The following is a 19,462-nucleotide window of genomic DNA, read 5'->3' as shown; positions in this document are numbered from 1 at the left end:
CTGTTTGGCCCTGAGGGATTGATTGTGTCCAATATCTAAAACACCTTTTAGCCAACAGCACCTTTCTCCTTGAGGTGAGGTGGGAGCAAAGACAATGTCTGGCCAATCTCAGAGTCTCCAGTGATTACCCAGGACAGATACTCAGTGGGTGTTTCCTCAACATCTTCAGACAGTCTGGGCCTCAGTCTACAGGTTCTGTGGCTTAAAGCAGGAGGGCCAATGGCCTTGCTGTGTGTGGAGCCCACTGAGTGGGGAAAGGCTGGCATGGACTCCTCTCTGACTAAATTCTCGGCTGTTCCAGACATCCAAGGACTTTCCCCATGTCTACCACTTATCTCCTTCATCTCCACACTCACTGCAGAGTGAACCATGAACAGGGTGCTTGGGGAAACATAGGAAACTCACAGACCTTGGTTTATTTGATCATTTTAATATGCCAGGTCAATGGAAAGGAAGGACGGAGCTCACAGGAAAACCTGTGTTTGCAGGACGGAGGGCAGATGTCCACAGCCCTGGGCATGCATGTATCTCCTGTGTAATTAGGCAAATGAATACATAAATACCACAGCACAGCCAGACTTGGGGGTGGGGAGAATCACAAGCCACGGGGGACCATGCTTTTAGGTCAGTCAGAGGCTTTAAATACAGGGGCTGAAACTTCTCACTTTATACAAAACTTATATATTAAAAGTAAGGATACCACGGTATACACATGCAAGCAGCTTTGGTCGGAGAAAATGAACAAAGGAGGTGGAGCCATGCACAGGAAGGGCTTGCCTATCTACTGTCCATCTTCTTCATCCTCACAAAGTCAGCTGGGATCTTAGAATAAATCACGTGGTCTCGGTAAGATACTGAAATGTCCTGTCTGGTGTCCTTAAGGGCCTCCAGGCCCTCTGTGGGCAGGGAAGGAGCCCTACAGCCGAGAACACTTGAAACCTTGGAAGGAACCAGCCTGGACTGGATGGGGAGGGACATCTATTGGGTCAGATAGAGGAGGGAGCTGCATCCAGCCAGACCAGGTGAGTGTGATGTGCTGCCTGGACCTAGGTCCCTAGAGAGCAGGAGAAATCACGGAGAAATCCACTTTTGCAAGCAAAGCTGAAGATGGTAGGTCAAGCCTGTGTTTCTCACAAGTGTGTAAAAGCCCATTCCCCTCAGAACTGGCTAGCACTGCTTGGATCACACTGCAGCAACCGGACAATGGATGGGTCGCTCTTGGCGCCTTTGTTGAATTCTTCCAGGGACATTTTGCCTGAGGAATGGAAGAGGGAGACTTAGGATTAGCCAGTGCTCTGGTTAAAGTCTGGAACCCTCTGGAAAATGGACAATGTCCAGTCTTCTCTCTCTCTCTCTCTCTCTCTCTCTCTCTCTCTCTCTCTCTCTCTCTCTCTCTCTCCCCCCTCTCTCTCACGCACACACACACACACACACACACACACACTCACACACTCACACACACACACATATGGGGACACATGCCACTTTGAGGCACACATGTGGTCAGAGGACAACTTGTAAGAGCTGGTTCTCCTTTCAAGGAATAGGTTGTGGGGATTAAGCCCTAGTCATGAGGTTAGGTTTGGTAATGAACTCTTTGGCTTGATGTAAGCAGATAGAGGCCTTGAGAGCCACCATGATCTGGGGCAGCTGGGGAGAAAGGACAAATTATGGCTGCAGGTCAAATTACATTTCTGTTACTGTGACAAAAATCCCCTGACTAAAAGCAACTTAAGGGAGGAAGTTTTCTTTGGTTTACTTCTAGGTTACAATTCATCACTTCAGGAAGTCAAGGCTTTAAAACCTCACGGGGCAGAGAGAATAGAGGTATGAGCACCTGGCTCATAATGAGACTCTGTACTTTTTTTCTGATACTCTTCTTTTCCCTTTATTACACAGTTCAGGCCCCCTGTCTAGAGAATAGTAATGGGGTTTCCTGCATCAATTAACCACCAACACAACAAGCAACAGGCATGCTCATAGACTGCCATGATCTAGATGGATGGTTCTCAGCCTTCCTAATGCTGTGACACTTTAATACAGTTCCTTGTGTTGTAGTGACCCTCAACCATAAGATTATTTTCACTGCTACTTCATAACCGTAATTACACTATTGTTATGAATCTGAATCTGAATATTTGTGTTTTCTGTTGGTCTTATGCTACCTCTGGGAAAAGTTCATTTGATCCCCCAAAGTGGTTGAAACCCATAGGTTGAGAACCACTGATTTTGATAATTCTTCATTAAGATTCTTCTGAGCTGAGCAGTGGTGGCACACATCTTTAATCCCAATACTCAGGAGGCAGACTGGTGGATCTCTGAGTTTGAAGCCAACATGGTCTAAACAGCAAGTTCTAGGACAGCCAGGGCTACACAGAGAATCCTTGTCTCTAAAAAACAAACCAACAAGCAAAAAAAAGACTCTCCTTTATGGCTGATGAGATGGCTCAGCAGTTAAGAGCAGTTGATGCTTTTGCAGAGGGTCCTGGATAAAGTTCCCAGCATCCATAAGGCAGTTCCCAATCATTTGTAACTCCAGTTCCAGGGCGACCCAGTGCCCTTTTCTGACCTCTAACACATTACACAAACATACATTCAGGTAAACGCTCATGTAGAAAACAAATACTAATTCTAAAATAAAATAAAAATTAAAATAATTAAAAAAAAAGAATTCTGAGGTTATTCTAAACTGAGTCAAGTTAACAGTTAAAACTATCACAGCGCCCCCTAGTGTAGACTCTTGTCAGCTTCGGGTGTTGAGAGCTATCCACCTTTGCTGTCCTATTCTTGTCCTATTCTGTACCAGTTTCTCTGAAAGCCCTGACTTCTCCTCTCTTGAGTGCTAGCAAGTGGCCCCTGGCTTACAGGGCAGAGTATGCACTCAGTGGCCTCCATTGTGAGACACAAACAATTGGACAAGTGCACAGTGGGGACACGGTCTCCACTCTGAAACTGCTAAAGCTCCTGGCTTTGACAATCAGAAACAATGGCCCTCCATGTTAAGTGTGCCACCAACATAGTGCTACTTCAGCCTCACACCCACACCAGTGGGCTTATCCCCATTTCACGGAGAAGAAAGCCAAACCTGGGAAGTGGGCAAGTCTCAGTACAGTTGGTCTATTGGAACACAAGCCTCCATGTCAGAGTACACAAGAGAGTAAAGAACACTTTAGAAAATGGCTGAAAGGCAGCACCAGTCAAGAGGCTGCATTGCTTTGTGTGCATTGAAAAGCATTTCCTTGATGTCTGGGAAGCTTTTTGTTGTCTACAGTTCCCTGGAGCCTTGAGTCCCACTGAGTCCTGTCCTCAGCTCACCTGCACAGAGCACTGGAGGCTGTTCACTGTTCTTTCCTGTGCATTAGCTTACATTCAATCTCAGTGGGACCTGGGGAGCCTTTCATGCCTTAATGCTGCATTTCCTGTTGGAACAAAACCCAACCAGTCTTGGCTCTACAAAGCCACAGAGAGGCAGAATTAACTCACCATGCAGCTACCTCACCCTTGCTGAGGTCCTGTGAGAAACTCAGCCAAGGCACAGAAGGACCTCTCACCACCTCACCTCCTCCTGAGACCAGCCTTTTTGCATCTGTGGTAGAACCTCAGACTCCTAGGTAAGATGAGGCTCAGTGGTTTCTATGTTTGATGAGCCCCATGAGAATCCGCAGTTCCTCACATCCCAGGATGATGGCCTGTTTCAGAATCTCAAGACTCAATGCCACTTGATTCAGTGTCTCACCTCTCAGCCACCAGTATGACCTTCCTCCCCTCTGCATATATAATTGTGGAAATATTAAGACCACTGTTTCTGTCAACATGTGTGCTAGCTAATTTTATGTCAGTTTGATACAAGTTTACGTTATCAGGAAAAAGGGAGCCTCAGTTGCAAAAATGTCTGTATAAAATGTCTGCAGGAAAACTTGTAGGGCGTTCTCAGTCTCTCTCTCTCTCTCTCTCTCTCTCTCTCTCTCTCTCTCTCTCTCTCTCTCTCTCTCCCCCTCTCTCTCTCTCTCTTTGTGTTTGTGTACCTCCCTCCCTCTCTCCCTCTTTTTCCCTCTTTTGTTTTGTTTTGTTTATTGAAACAGGGATTCTCTATGTAACAGCCCTGACTGTCCTAGAACTCACCTTTTAGACCAGGTTAGCCTTGAGCTCACATGTTGCGGCCTGCCCGCAGTCCACAACACGAACGGTTCAACTGAGAATGGCAGTTCGAACTGAAAAGAGAGGAATCTAGACGGGGCGGAAGAAAGAATGGAGCCAAGACAACAAACATTTTGATCAAGGCTCAATTTTACTATTTTCAGACACTCAGTTATAAAGGAAGGGGGAGGGAACCCAACTTCCCGCCAAGTAACTCAGGGTCCAGTAGCAGGACGAACACGTGTGTGCCGCCAGGCAGCAAAGGCAGGTTCCAGCAGTAGGCGTGGCAGGACGAATGAGCAGGTAGCTCCACCCTTGAGCAAGCAGGTTCCAGGCTGGGGGAAGGGAGGCCACATCTCCTCCCATTAGTTAACAAAGCAAACAAACAAACAAAAAAGGGGGTGGCCTGAGGCAGAAAAATTATTTATGTTCAATAGTTCTGCCTGAGTTCTTAGGGCTAAAGAAAAAACTTGTTTCCGTAGGATTCCCTAACTTTTCTAATGGTAAACTGTATTTGGCTAAGACTGTCTTTATTATCCTAGTAAACCACTAACAACAGAATAGGCTCTGACTTAATAATGCTAATTAGTGCTGAATAGGTAGCTACCTGTTTGCATTTTAAGTAGGGCGTTGGAACCCTGGCTGAGTTTAACTAAACAAATTTAGAATAACACTGAGCTGATAATCTTCCACAATTTTGGGTGACAGGCAGGGGAAACAGGGAGAAGGGGGTAAGACCAGCTCTTTAGTACAAGGCCAGTTGGCTTTTTTATTTGGGTGGGAGGCAGTGAAGGGCTTGCCCTTACGACAGTAAGGTCTCTAACCTCTCTCTCCCCTATTAGTTAAGTTTAAATAGGCAATGCTTAACAGAGGTGATCAAATGATTTTTTTCATCCATAGATGAGTGGGCCTTTAACCTTGACTTGGGTGGACATTGACCTGATTCTTCCTGTGAGTGTTATAACAACTCACATCTGTGGCTCTTGGTATCTTTTGGGGAGGGGAGGCAGAGCCTTAAGTATTTTTGGTTTTTAGCTGGAATCAGATACCAACCTCTTTCAAATTAGGTGTGTCGCACAGGGAACTCAGAAACGGTCAAGCTGGACCTTCCCTCCGCAGTAATCTCCTGCGCCAAGCGGTACCCATACTGTATTCATATGATTATGAATCAGTATCGCAGTTCTGAGTTATGCGCGGTCTTTATATGAGACTTGTCAACCTCAGATTTAGCAAGGCCTAGACAAAAATTATGTCAGTATTAACATCACTAATTTTGGTTAAAATAGGACCTGAAAGTCTTTTTTCTTCATCTCTGTTATTCTCAATAGCCTGAGGAACTAAGGACACCTTGCAGTAACAGCAAGGGTGAAAAGCCAGAGGCCAGCTAAGGGACTAAGCCCATCTCTATCAAAATAAGAACTAATCTCTGTAAATATATGAAATTTCTACTTTTCTAGCTCTCCTGGTAAATCTAAATCTTATCTCAGGCTGAAAGCCACGTGCTGGGATGTCTTTGGGAGGAAGATTAGCAGTACCACCTGTTTGCTCTTAGGGGCGGAGAACCGGAGAATGTAGATTGACTTGCTTGAGAAAAGGAAGAAATCTAAACAATGAGAGTGTAGCAATGTAAATTTTCTGTTTGGAGAAGTTAAGGTACTTTATTTAGATGCAAATTGTAAAACTAAAGCTAATCTCCGGCCTCCTGTAGGGGAATTGGCTCAGAGGAATACAGCGTTTCTGGGAGGTTCCACTCCCAGCTGAATTGTAAGCACAAGAGGAATTTTAGTCTTTAGAATGATACTTACGAGAAGAGACAGGATCTGTGTTTACCTGACGAATTAATCTCTCTGGTAGCCACCGTGCTTCATCTTCATCTCGTGAAAAAACACAAACCGAGCCTCTTTCCCAGATTAGAACTGGATCTGGACCCTTTCATTTATTAGTCAGGGTGTCCTTTCATTTTACCAATGCATAAGAATTAGAAGTAACTGGGTGCCAGTGGCATTCTGCTGCAGACTGACCTTTAATGTCAGTTTGCAAAAAGTTTAGGACAAATAAGGTGAAGGCAAGATGAGCCTTTGGTGACCTTGGGGGAAATGCTCTGAATTAACTTTGCTAGGTAATTTAGAATATAGGAATCTCTAATAATTGAACTGAATATTAGACCAGTCTAAGATTGAGTTAGAATGGCTGGTCACACTGAAGAAGAGTGAAAAATCATTATGACTCTATTAAATGACTAATTTTACTAAGTCTGAATATACAGTCTCTGATGTACTATTGCCATAAAGTTAAAAGGCTAGAAGCTAGTCTAAACTGGAAAAATGACAAGCAAGGATTTAAGGTAAACTTCCCTTGAGAAGCATTAGTTAATAAAATACTTTCCACTTAGGAAACAATATATACTGAAAGATTAAAACTTTTGGCTTCTTGTAAAGAAGCAGAAACAATAAACATTTTTCTTACATAATGTAAAGCTATATTAGCCATACGTAGAGGCAAAATTTTCTAGTGATTACCAGTTTACTAGAAGCAAAAATCTTTGAATTTAAGCATTATTTTAAACATCTGAATAGATCTGTAACACTGTTAAAAAGAAATTTTCTTGAACACAGGGAAAAACTTTTTTAGGCATTGTTTGCAAAACAAAAGAAAGGGCCACAAGCCGCTCTGGGGCTGCCCAGAGCCCTGTATTGACTCAAAGGTAAAATACTTTTTAATCTGAGCATTAATCATAAATTTGCAATCAAACTGCAAGCTGCAGTCAATGGAACAATGGCAGTTTTAACCATAATTTTTAAGTTTTTGTGCAAGGTTAGGATAATATCTACAACTTTGGGAAAGCAAAACCTATGTTTAAAACAATTTATCACTGTTAAAATCAATATTAGAAGCATTACTATCATATTACGAAGTTTGGATATCAATTAATACCTATGAATACCTATTAAAGCAAGCTTTAACGCTTTAATAAAGAGGCATTGCTTTATATCTTATCTTAAATTTTACTATTTAGGATAGGAACCACATTAATCATTATCTAAACTAGAAATATCTTAAGAGACTCAGCCTCTGAAGCTTAATCTCAAACTCTAACTCGCTTAGCTGTGTGTCCCTATGAGTAGCACCTCCCGAAGTGGTGACTATAGGTGAAGCGGGAGATTCGCAAGAGGACCAATTCTCATTAAGGTAATGGGCAATTCTTCTATCTGAGTGATTTTTGATAAAATTCAGTCCATCATCAGAGTTTCCACATTTATCAATTTTTGAGTTAAGACGATCTTTTTCTGAGGAGGCCTTCTCTGATAGGCACTCCTCCTGAGATACCACAAGCTCCGCCTGAGGGCGATTTAGCCCTGGAAAAGTTGCATCTTTTATAGCATCATTTACAAGCGCCCAGAGACCTAGGGTAAAATTATCTGTCTGAGCGATATTCAGGGCCTCACCAACTTTCTCCCAGGTTCCACAATCTATCGTTTCTTCTTCTTTGAACCATGGACAACAGCTATCTATCTTATCTAAAAAATTTCTTACTAATTGTACTTCAAGCCTTACTCCTCTGGCCTGAAACAACTCCTGAAAACTAAAAACAACCGCCTGATTCATGACTTTAAACCCTTCCTTCTTCCACCTAAGCAGCTTTCTAAAAAGCTGCGGCACACCGCCTGTCTCCGTATCTAGTTCCGATTAACGAACTACTGACCCCAAGCAGAAACAGTGTTGGGTCAGCACTGATTCAAACTTGATTCGTATCCTACCGCATCCTCAGCAACACTTTACAAAACTGAAATTTTAGGCTAGCGCTAGCATGTGTACCTGTCCGTTGCTCCGATGCTCCTCCGATACAAAGATCCTTTCCTTTCTTGTGGAGCTCTACACAGCAGTTGTTTCTCTTAGCATCCCTCTGCCATTCTTCAGGTCCCAGTTCTGGCGCCAACTGTTGCGGCCTGCCCGCAGTCCACAACACGAACGGTTCAACTGAGAATGGCAGTTCGAACTGAAAAGAGAGGAATCTAGACGGGGCGGAAGAAAGAATGGAGCCAAGACAACAAACATTTTGATCAAGGCTCAATTTTACTATTTTCAGACACTCAGTTATAAAGGAAGGGGGAGGGAACCCAACTTTCCGCCAAGTAACTCAGGGTCTAGTAGCAGGACGAACACGTGTGTGCCTCCAGGCAGCAAAGGCAGGTTCCAGCAGTAGGCGTGGCAGGACGAATGAGCAGGTAGCTCCACCCTTGAGCAAACAGGTTCCAGGCTGGGGGAAGGGAGGCCACACTCACAGACAGCCTCCTGTCTCCTATGAGCTCCGATTAAAGACATGTGCCACCATGCCTGACCAGAGGGTATTTTCTTAATTAGTAATTGATGGAGGAGGGCCAACCCTGTAGGTGGTACAACCCTGGGCTAGTGATCCTGAGTTCTATAAGAAAGCAGGCTGAGCAAGCCATGGGGAGAAAGCCAGTAAGTAGCAACCCTTTCATGGTCTCTGTATCAGTTCTTGCCTTCAGGTTGCTGCCCTGTTTGAGTCATGCCCTCACTGCTTTTGATGATGAACAGTTATATGGTAACTGTGAGTGAATAAACTTCCTCCCCGAGTTACTTGTGGCCATAGTGTCTCATCACAGCAATGGAAACCCTAACTCAGACGACACAGATGTAGCCTACAGCTCAGAGGGTCTACTGACATGCACATGGTTATAGAGCCCTAGAAAGGGTGCAGGGTGCAGGCTAGGTGTACCTGACCCTGAATTCTAGTCTCCCTCCCTCTATCAGAGCTGAATCAAGCGGGCTGGAAAAGGGCAGGCCTGCATAGGGCAGAGAGTGTATCCCAAACACCTCTGTGCCATCAACAGTTTCACAGGCTCACCTACTCCCCTCTCCCCACCCCCACCCCCTCTCCCAATCCCCTCTTCCCACCCCACCTGCTCACTCCTACCATGTTTCCTACCTTCATTGTTTGTGTCCATCTGCCTGAAGATCTTGTCTGTTCGATTCTCGGGAATAGACTTGTCCTCGGGCATCTTCATCACAGAGGACACCATCTGTAGATGGCCTGCAAAGGGGCATCTGTGAGTGTGCTGTGGAGGACGGAGGGTGAGTTATGGTCCTCGCTCAGCTAACCAAGGAGCAACGACAGGGCAGAGTCAGGACACTTCTCTCACCAGAACAAGTCTCACAGACAAGGTTCTGGGCAAAGGGAACCAGGAAACTTTAAGTGACATTCAAGAGCACAGGATACAGCTGGGGTGTGGAAGAATGGAGGGCTCCTTGGTTCAGACTAGAGGGGAGGTTGTGTGGCAAAGCATCTATCTGAAAGGAAGATCTTTGGTGGGGAGCTGGGAAATCCTGGAGGGAAGGTCAAAGGGGAAATACATTGATCCCTGCCCACCCATGGGTCCTGAATCTGCAGATTCAACAAACTACAGGTAGGAAATAGTCTATAAAACGAAACTGGAGGTACACAGATTCTTGTTATTTCCCAAATAATACACATTATTATTAACATCTATAGCCATTGTACAAATTTTATTTACTTATCTACACGACTAGGAGATATTTAAAGTTCCTTGTCCAACACAGACATATGGCAGCTTGATATTGTCTTTCAGAGCACACACTTACTTATCTAAACATGTCCTCCCCTGTACAAACAACCAACTCAAATGTCCACAGTGTCTTGATCAGAAATAATCATCAACTCAGGTAGACAGGTGCCACACATCTGTAATTCCAGAACCGGAGGGTAGAGGCAGGATTATCAGGAGTTCCAGGTCATCTATGACTATATAGAAAGTTCATGGCCAGCCTGAGCTACATGAGACCCTGTCTAAAAATGTTATATTAAAAGAAAGAGAACAGGAAGTACAATAGTGGTGCATGCCTTTAACCCCAGCATTCAGTGACAGTGAAGACAAATAAGAGTTCAAGGAAGGCTACCCTGGGCTACAGAGCAAGTTCTAGGATAGCCAGGACTACACAGAGTAACACTGTCTCTCTCTCAAAGACATACACACAAAGACACACACACACAAACATACACACGGGCGGGTAGGGAGAGAGAGAGAGAGAGAGAGAGAGAGAGAGAGAGAGAGAGAGAGACTGAGTAACAGAGACAGAGAGATTTACAAATGGAAGATTATGCACAAGGGCATGTGGTGATTGATGCCATCTGTGAGAAGAAGTCCAACGGGTTTGTGAGTGGAGGCCTCCTGTGGAAGAACTTACTGGAAAGGTAAAGTTGACTGAAGTGGGGGATTGGCTGAATGGACAGGTATCTTGTAGGCCCTTTTGTCATGTTTTCCTTTGTAATTTTATTTGTTTATTTGTTTTCTGAGATAGGGTCTCCTGTAGCTAGAAAGGAGCGAAGACACTACGGTCTTCTCAAAGCAGTTTATTCAGGAACCTTTCAACATGCATGCATGAATCTCTCTCCAGGAATAGTATCTTGTGTATCTCTCTGCCCCCAATCGCAATCCATTATATAACCCATCAACCACACCCCATCAGCCCAGTCCATGTAACAGCAGTCCATTGGCCAGAATCATCACTTGTCATATGGTCTGATCTTGCATCATGGTGCACCTGAGCAGTTCTCACGATGGTCGGGGCTTATTTTCAGGTGTATGAGGAAGTCGGGTGCAAGTCATAAGACTTGGCTGCAGTCCCAGGCGCCATCTTGGGACTGCTGCCACACCCACTCCCCACATCTCCCCCTTCTGTACTTATTGGCAGACAGAATGTCTGTCTTAGGTTGCACCCTGCGGCAATGCCCCTTACCCATCATTGGGAGACAAAGAGCATTGGTTTGATCCCTGTCTTAGGTTGGTGACACGCCCAGGGCATCTTACCCGTCATTGACTACTTCTCTAGCATGCCAAGGCACACATGAGAAGATTGTCCTGTTTTCGCTGCCGCAAAAGCCTGTATCATCAAGGCTTGGGCTCTGCACTCACGACTCTGCATGCAGCAGGTGCACCAGAAGGCCAGGATGCTGATTAATATCAGATACAGAGCAAGTCCATCAATTCCAGCTCACTCTTTCAAGCGGGAGACAGCGGACAGCAATCCAAAGCTTCTGCTACATCAACGGTTAAATTATTCACAGCCGCGGCAGTTTGTAAGGGATATGGTCACACCGGTGGCTGTGGTGGCAGAGATTGCTACAGCAGTGACAATAACTGCAGCAATGCCAAAAATCCCTCTTAGGTCCAAACAAAGTCATAGCAGAAGGAGCCTGAAAGGGCTAAGGTACAAAGCGAGACATCCTAGTCACAACAGCTAAATGATATTCAGATGCATTCCAGCACATACTATAATAACAAATATCACTACTACAATTAACAACATTATTCTCATAACTACCATTATAAACAATAAACACAAAAGGAGGCCACATACAAACAGGTGTAGCCTGAAAAGAAGCATTCCTCCGTCCAGCAAATTGAAATACAGAAGTTTTAAACACATTAGAACCATTCCAATAAAAACTTGCATTGCCCCAGGACCCTCCCACCACCATGCTTAAGGGGGGAAGATCAGTGCAACTACCATTCACCCCACCTAACACCATACATTAAAAGGATTACTAGCTCCTACTTGAGCTGGATTTTGATATGTCCAATTATACTCTAAAAAGGAACTATTATGGACTGTACCTATATAAGGGGAAAATGAAAAATAATTCTTCACTGCCCAAGGTACTTTTCTAGATTGACAGCAGGTCCAAGGTGGAAGGGAATTGCGAACACTCCTACAAAAAAAGGGGCCCATCTAGGTTAGGAGGGTATAGTGCTATTGCCCTTGGATATACTGGCAGGCCACAACCCTCGGATCCAGGTAGCATTAGCTTTAGTAGATACAGCTGAACACAATCACTCATCTGTGAAATATTTTGAACCATCTGAAAACACAACAATCCCCTTAGCTGAAGCAGCATAGATTCCCTCACTGGAGCTATCTCTCCATCCCATGATAAAAAAAGGCAATTGTAGCAAAGCATTAGGATATAAAGAACTGAGGAAACACTTGTGCTGAATGCGTCAACGGCATGGTTTTCGGGAACACAGGCATAATTCCCCAATGTAGCTCTTCAGTTCTCACTAGCGGGACCATTCCCAGCCACAGGAATATCCATGTCCTCATCGCTCTGCTTGTCCTGAATTGCTCTGGTCAGCCGCTCTGGGACCCATAGCAGTTGTCGGTGATCCTGGGGAAACACACAAACAGACCCTCTCTCCCAAACAAACACTGGGTCAGGGCCCTTCCAACAACCAGTCAAAATGTACCCTTGGATGGGATAATTAGTTTGGGCTGCTACAAATCTCCCTTGTCCCAGCAGCATGTCTTGATCCCAGGCTGGATGGCCATTGCCAGCATTTATTGCTGCTTGCTCGGCAAGAAACTCAATGAAAAATGCCTTCTAGTCTAAATATTGGCCTGGTGACAAGCAGGCGAGAGCTAGGTTCTGCCAATTGCTTGGAGACATGCAGTAGTGGTGCAGGTTCTCTAATTGCGCTCTTACAAAAGCAGCACTGACACTGTAAGTATGAACCCCTTCCTCTATACTTTGAACAATCTTCCAATCAAGCGGCTCATGATGATGACCTCCCTGTGCATCCTGAAATACAGTAAAGCACTGGGTTCCCAGTTCCCTCCAGGTTTCTGAATGCAGACTACACCTGGATCCTCTTTCAGGGGCTTACGGACGCGGCCACGGTGGCCCTGGCCCTGAAGGTTCTACCTTCATTTTTACTTTCTCTAGACTGTCGGCTATACTCTCCAGATTGTCCTCAGACATATCCCCATAAATAGAATTTCCTTCTGCCTCTAACTTTTGGGATCGCGCCTCTCTCACCTGATTCAGGCCTCATTGCCCTTTTGGAGTTCTGCTCCATATCTTTCCTTCTCCTCGATACAATCCCGTATTAGCTTCTACACTGGCAGCACATGCAATTCCTATCTCACAGCCTTGCTTCTACCACGGATTAGTGTCCACTTTCCTTATCACCTACAGCCTGGGCTTCAACCACGAGTCAGCCAACCTCTCCCTGGTTCACTGGACATTGAGCTTGACAGGGTGGCCAGTGCTGGCTGGAAGTACCCCCAGAAGCTAGCTACATCCATCTCTGAACAGGAGCACACAATACCAACTTCTCCAGCCACAGAGAGTCTGCCCTAAGAGGACAAATGCGACTGCTGGTGGCTGAGGGGTCACCACAGGCCTAGGATAAGCATACAGATGAGCTGCCCACCATTGATACCCACTACCCATGGCTCTAATCCACACCCCAACATAGAGTAAGACCATATCATGACTCTTTGGGAAGGGATAGAAATGCCCTGGTTTTATTGTAGGTAATTCATTTTGGAAACTCAATTAACAAAACACATGTAAAGTTGAAGCCACCCTGGGAACGCGGAGCTGTAGGTAAGAATGGAGCAGCCAACAGTGGGAGGGTGGTACACCTGGTGGTGGTTGGTCCAAAGAATCCCTTAGTGGAGCAGGACAAGAGGTGCAAAAAGACGTCTGGGGACAATCCAGGAATACTGATGGAGAAGGAAGGGAGGAACGAGGGGAGGAGGAAGGAAGGAAAGAAGGAGGAAAGGAAGGAAGAAATGAGGGAGAGGGAAAAGGAGGGCATGAGAGGGAGAAGGGAACTGGAGTACCTAGAGGAAGGGACAATGAGCTGAGCCCAGGAGGTGGCTACTAGGATGTTACTGTCAGAGGCAGGCCCTCAGGCAGGAGACAAAACTGTGAAACAATGTGAACAGGAGACCCCAGAAAAGAGGGCAGAGTTTGGGGTGGTAGCAGGTAAAAGGTAGAGAAGCCAGGTTGGACCAAGATGGGAGGTGTGGGGTCCCCTGCTCAAATACTAGTATTGGAGAGAAAAGACCTACACCCAGTGAATCCATGTAGCTCCAAGGCCCTCAGCACTGAACCATTCACACAGGGAAACTTACAATGTGTCTCTGGCCTGGAGTTCACTTAGATATGTCACCCATCAGATACATCTTGCTAACCAGAGAACTGACCATCAGAGAGCTGCAGAACCTCTCCTAAGTGAGCCAGGACCTGACTCCAGGATACCCGGGTATGGGATTGTGCTGGTATTGTCCCAGAGAGTGCAATGTGTAAACAGCTGCATTGCCACCATAGCTAGCCCTGTGCTTGTGGCTCCTCTTCATGATCAACAGTCCTGCACCCGACAGCCTTGCCACAGACCCTTGGTTTCCACCTCACACACGCAGCATCCACTCACCTCATTGAACACACATCACTGCAGTTTCTGTGATTTGTCATCTAACAGAAGCTACTAGAATGCCAAACTCCTTGTACCTGCTCTGCAGATATCTGCCGGGAGGAGGCTGCAGTGCAGACAGCCTTGGAGATATTGGAGGAGAGGCTTCGTTTCCCTTATTTCTCATTCCCTTCCCAATGGCTTGAAGATCTGCTCTTTACTAAATATTTCGGAGGTAGGAGCTCCAGAACACAGGGCTGTGCCTCTGCCCAGACTTTGTCTCCTCCCTGGTATCAGGCTGCTAATTAGAATTCATGCTTTGCATTGGTTTTGGACATTCTTGCTGTTGTGGTTATTGCATACACACACACACACACACACACACACACACACACACACACACATGCCCTTGTTCTCAGGATGTACTAATACTAATTTGGAGGCAGGAAGAACCTTGACATAGCTCACATTGAAGCAGATCCCAAGTGACCCTCTGTGGATGCAAAGAACAAGGCATAAGCATCAGGAGGATGGAGACTACCAGGGAACATTCAATCCATGTTTCAGGGCTACCCCTGAGGTGCTGGGGGTTCATGGGATGTAGAAAAGGGAAAAGGAAGGGTCTGAGCCTCGGGATCTGGTTCTGAGGAGCAATGGCTTGAAGATCTTCTCCTGCATGCAATTTCATTTAAAGAAAGGGTGGTGACAATAGGAATGTGTCTGGCCATCTTAAGCACCTGGGACTAATGGCATAAGCAGTATGAGATAAGGAGGAAGAGAGGGTAGGATTGACCCTTTTCGGAAACTCCAGTAAAGAAGTGCTCTATGTAAAGAAGCCTCAGTCCTGGAGGGACTCCATGGAGCATAGTCCTCCCGCCCTGCCATGTTCCACTACACCCAGATAGGAAAACACACCTTTACAATGCTAAGTGCTGCTGAGACTCTTCAATATCCAGCAGCTAGCCCTGAGCCACAGGAACTCTCAGCTACTGCAGTCAGTAACAGTGACCCCTATTTCGCTCCAAAGGGGACAAGGATTCAGTACAGATACTTGGGACAGAGGACCAACAGTCATATAGCAAGATAGCCAAATAATCCTCCAAGAAAAACAAGAAAGCAGGCTCCCAGAAGCAGAAAGCCCCCTAACCCCACCTTAGCCTCTTTCTTGACAGATACACCCCGTTAACTGGGAGAGTGTATCACCAGAGAAGCCCATACTTGAGCAGACATTTAGGCCCTGCTTCGGTGTTTCCAGTCTCTTGGGTTCTTGAAGTATAGATGCTTGAGTCATGCTGGATTGTGGTCCCTACTCTCGAGTGCCCTGCACTACAAATGCACATTCCTAGGCAGGACAACTAGGTGCTCTGGCCAAGAAGATGGAATTTAGAGCCCAAACTGAAGGCCTAGAGGGGATTTTGGAAGATGACAGAGCCTCCAGTGAGTGGTAAGCTGTCTCACATGCCTCAGCTAGTGAAGGAAAATGAGATTTTGTAACTTGTGATTCATGTAAAAGAGTTGTCTAGGAGCCCATATGCCAGGGCAGGGCTCTTCTGTAAAGATGAAAAAGAATGCAAGGACGCAGGCAAGGCTATCTTGACTGAGTTTACACCATCTGATCGGAACCTCCTCTCTGTCTACTGCCCCTTGGTGCCGGGGTAATGTCATACAACAACTGGTTGCTATGTGAACAATGATAAGGCACCAGCCCACAGGAACAAGGTCCTGATGCCCTTTGGCTGACATGTAATCTTACTGTTAATGTTTGAATGAGCCAATCCCATACCTTTGTTGAAATTCCTTGCACCCCTATCCCTTTTTCTTTCATAAAAAACCCTAGCTCTGGAGACTCGGAGTCGACTCCCCTGCCTTTTGTGTGAGGTACGTGTCGGCCCAGAGATCTGCCAATAAAGCCTCGTGTGTATTGCAACAAGAAGGATTCTTGCGTGTTCACGGGTGCACCCTATCCCTGGATTAGAGTAGGGGTTACCATATGGGGGGAGTCCTACATTTGGGGGCTCATCCGGGATTTGGGAGCACCCAGAACCCCAAGAAAACCCCTTGGAGGTATGTCTGTGTGAGTTTGGTGTGTCTGAGTGCAGTGCCACTGAATCTGTGTGTCGGTTTTCCAGTTTTAGTATTCTGGCAGCTGCCGCTGAGGTCCGTGTGGGTCCAGTGGCTGTGGAAGGAGATGTCTTGAGTCCACAAGCTGCAACCCTGGGAAGACGTTCCAAGGGTGACCCTGGAGGAAGTCCTCTGGCAGAGTGAGGGAGATCAGGTGCTCTTTCTGCCAGAACGGGAGTGGACGCGGAATCCCACCCTGTCAGAGGTCGCGTTTGGCTGGTTGTATAGGTCCAGGCAGGGATGAGTGTGCTTGGATGTTCTAGTGTCCCTTGTCTCTGTCTTCATTTTGTCTCTGTTTCCAATTTTTGTCATGGGACAGACTGTCTCAACCCCATTATCTTTGACTGAGAACCATTGGACGGATGGACGTTAGGGCAAGAGGGCAAAATCTATCAGTAATAGTTAAGAAGAAACCTTGGCAGACTTACTATACCTCAGAATGGCCCACTTTTGGGGTGGGTTGGCCTCCCGAAGGAACGTGTGATCTCCCCACCATTAGGACTGTAAAGGCCGTAGTTTTTCAGGAAGGACCATGATTGCACCCGGACCAGCAACTGTACATCACAGTGTTGGAAGATTTAGCGCGATCTCTGCCTGCGTGGGTTCATCCATTTCTCCCACCCCTATGTCCAGGTACCAAGGTTTTGATGGTCCGAGAGAATGCTGAGAAGGGGAAATCGAAACTACTATCTGGAGAAGGCAGCAAAAAATCTACTCCACCGCAGCCAGAGGCCATTTCTAAAATCCACCCAGATATAGAGTGGCCCCCTGAATGGCCCGACTCACTACCACCACCTCATCCCCTGGTTCTCCAACCTGTACCCCAACCCTCAGCTTCCATGGCTCCACCTTTGGTTCTAGGGATCGGGGAGGGAGGTCCCTCAGCAGGAACAAGAAGCCAGCGGGGAGCACCCAGCGAGGGGCCAGCCGATTCTATGGTGGCACTTCCCCTTAGGGCTGTTGGAGCTCCCCCTGCCAGCCAGAACGTTCCACAGCTTCTGCAATACTGGCCTTTTTCTTCCTCTGATGTCTATGACTGGAAAGTAAACCACCCCCCTTTCTCAGAAAATCCTACAGGGCTTAAAGGGTTGATAGAGTCTCTGATGTACTCATAACAGCCTACCTGGGATGGTTGCCAACAGCTCCTACAAACCCTGTACACCACCTAGGAGAGAGAAAAAATTCTCCTCGAGGCACGGAAGAACGTCCGAGAAGGGGCCGGTCGGCCAGTACAGACCCTGGTCGAGATAGACAAAGGATTTCCTTTGACTCGTCCTCAGTGGGATTATAACACAGCACAAGGGAAAGAACGGCTGTCCAATTACAGACGGGCACTAGTTGAGGGTCTCAGAGGGCCCGCTCGTAGGCCCACAAATTTGGCTAAGGTAAGACAAGTTATCCAGGGGCCAACTGAGCCCCCCTCAGTTTTTTTAGAGAGACTCATGGAGGAATGCATTTTGTGGTGCACTTAGAGATAGACTTTAGACTTCAGTGAATCTTAGGCAAGCATTCTACCAACAGTCATAGCCAACTCCAGCCTATTCTCTCTCCTCTCCCTCCCCCTCCCCCTCCCATTTTCATGTGACACAGTCTTTTCTCTGTGTAGCCCTGGCTGTCTTGAAACTCCCTCTGAGACCAGGCTGGCTTGGAACTCACACAGATCCATCTACCTCTGCCTCATGTGTACTGGGATTAAAGGAGAGCCTCACAACCATCTGGCTATGATAGAGTCTTTCTATACAACCCAGTCCAGCCTTGAACTCAAGACACTCCTCAGTCTCCTGAAATTACAGGAGCACAGCATGACTTAAGTGCTCTTTTGAAGGATATGAAAGACATTGCTGCAAGCAGGAGAGGGCAGAGACCTCCATTTCATTCCCACAGTCCCTCTACAGATGGATGTCTTGTGCAATCAGTCCTGGTGGGATTGAGCCAGAATAGGCTTCTCTTCCTTGCTGCTCAACACCGAGGATCAGGTTGGCACTTTGGCCCCAGGCTTGATGCAGCAGTTTCTTTGGGGTCCATGAGCCAGCTATGGAATGACTCGCACATGGGCTCCTGATTGGCTGGGATGACAGGTCATATCAATTCTGTTTTGATGCTGCAGGCCAAGAAGCCAGCAATGGCCTTTCCCCAGTAGCCAGGGGAATGGCACGGGGCCTCTAGGACTGGTTCTGCATGGTCAATGACTCAGGTTGCCCTGGCCAGTAGCCAGCACCCAACACTCCTGTGAGGGTGCAGCAGTAACCCAAGAGTGCTGAGGCAGGCCTAGCATACAGCAGGGTAGAATATCTCTCATTGCGCGTGACTGAACTTCTGTGTGTCCCTCTCTAAAAGGAACTGCATTTTACTATGTCAGGCTGCAATGGGACATGCAGATTTGGTGGTCCCTGGGTCAATCCCTGACTACAGCCTTCCCTTCTAGCCATATGTTCTTGCTACCTTGATTTCTCTGAGTCCTGTCTCCTTAGCTGTAAACCAAGAGTGAAGGTCCCTGTGTGTGGAGTTTACAGCCTATTTCTATGAAAGGAAGGGAAACAGAAGCTATGAGGAGACAGAGACAAACTGAACCACCAGGCAAATGCTCGGTGGGGACATTGGAGGACTTTTACTGTGAAAGACCACAGGCTTCCTCAATGAGCTCCATCTGAGTACAGCACCCTGTGAGGAGGGAAACCACCGACCTGAAAAGCTTCTCTTGCAGGTCACACCTAGTGTAGTGCCATTAAAAACCGTATTCTGTGCTGGTAAAGAGCCTGGGGTCACTGTGATATGGAAGCATCCCTGGGTAGGGCCAGTGGTGTCCTAACTCCTGTACTTCAAAGAGGAAATGAGGGGAGGGAAGGAAGGATGTAGCCAGGCAAATATCAGGGCAGGGAGTGCAGAGGCTCCTGTTGCTGAGGGGCAGGTCTAATACAGGGGCCCAAGACCAAGGGCTTGCTAGACACAGGGATGGGGTTTCA

At 46.6% G+C, this 19,462-nt stretch overlaps 1 long non-coding RNA gene across 1 annotated transcript; it reads right to left on the bottom strand.

Annotated features, from left to right (window-relative positions):
- Positions 1 to 414: 414 nt before the first annotated feature.
- LOC147001169 (uncharacterized) lies at positions 415 to 9,189 on the bottom strand. Its single transcript, XR_015045189.1, has 4 exons — positions 9,089 to 9,189; positions 7,954 to 8,395; positions 4,123 to 5,373; positions 415 to 1,255 (listed from the first exon to the last, which is right to left on the bottom strand). It is a non-coding gene; the product is annotated as an uncharacterized LOC147001169 (long non-coding RNA).
- Positions 9,190 to 19,462: the final 10,273 nt, after the last annotated feature.

Source organism: Mus caroli, unplaced genomic scaffold (assembly GCF_978045245.1).
Source record: "Mus caroli unplaced genomic scaffold, Mus_caroli_1 scaffold_14, whole genome shotgun sequence".
NCBI lineage: Eukaryota > Metazoa > Chordata > Mammalia > Rodentia > Muridae > Mus > Mus caroli.
This window is presented reverse-complemented; position numbering and strand designations above follow the sequence as displayed.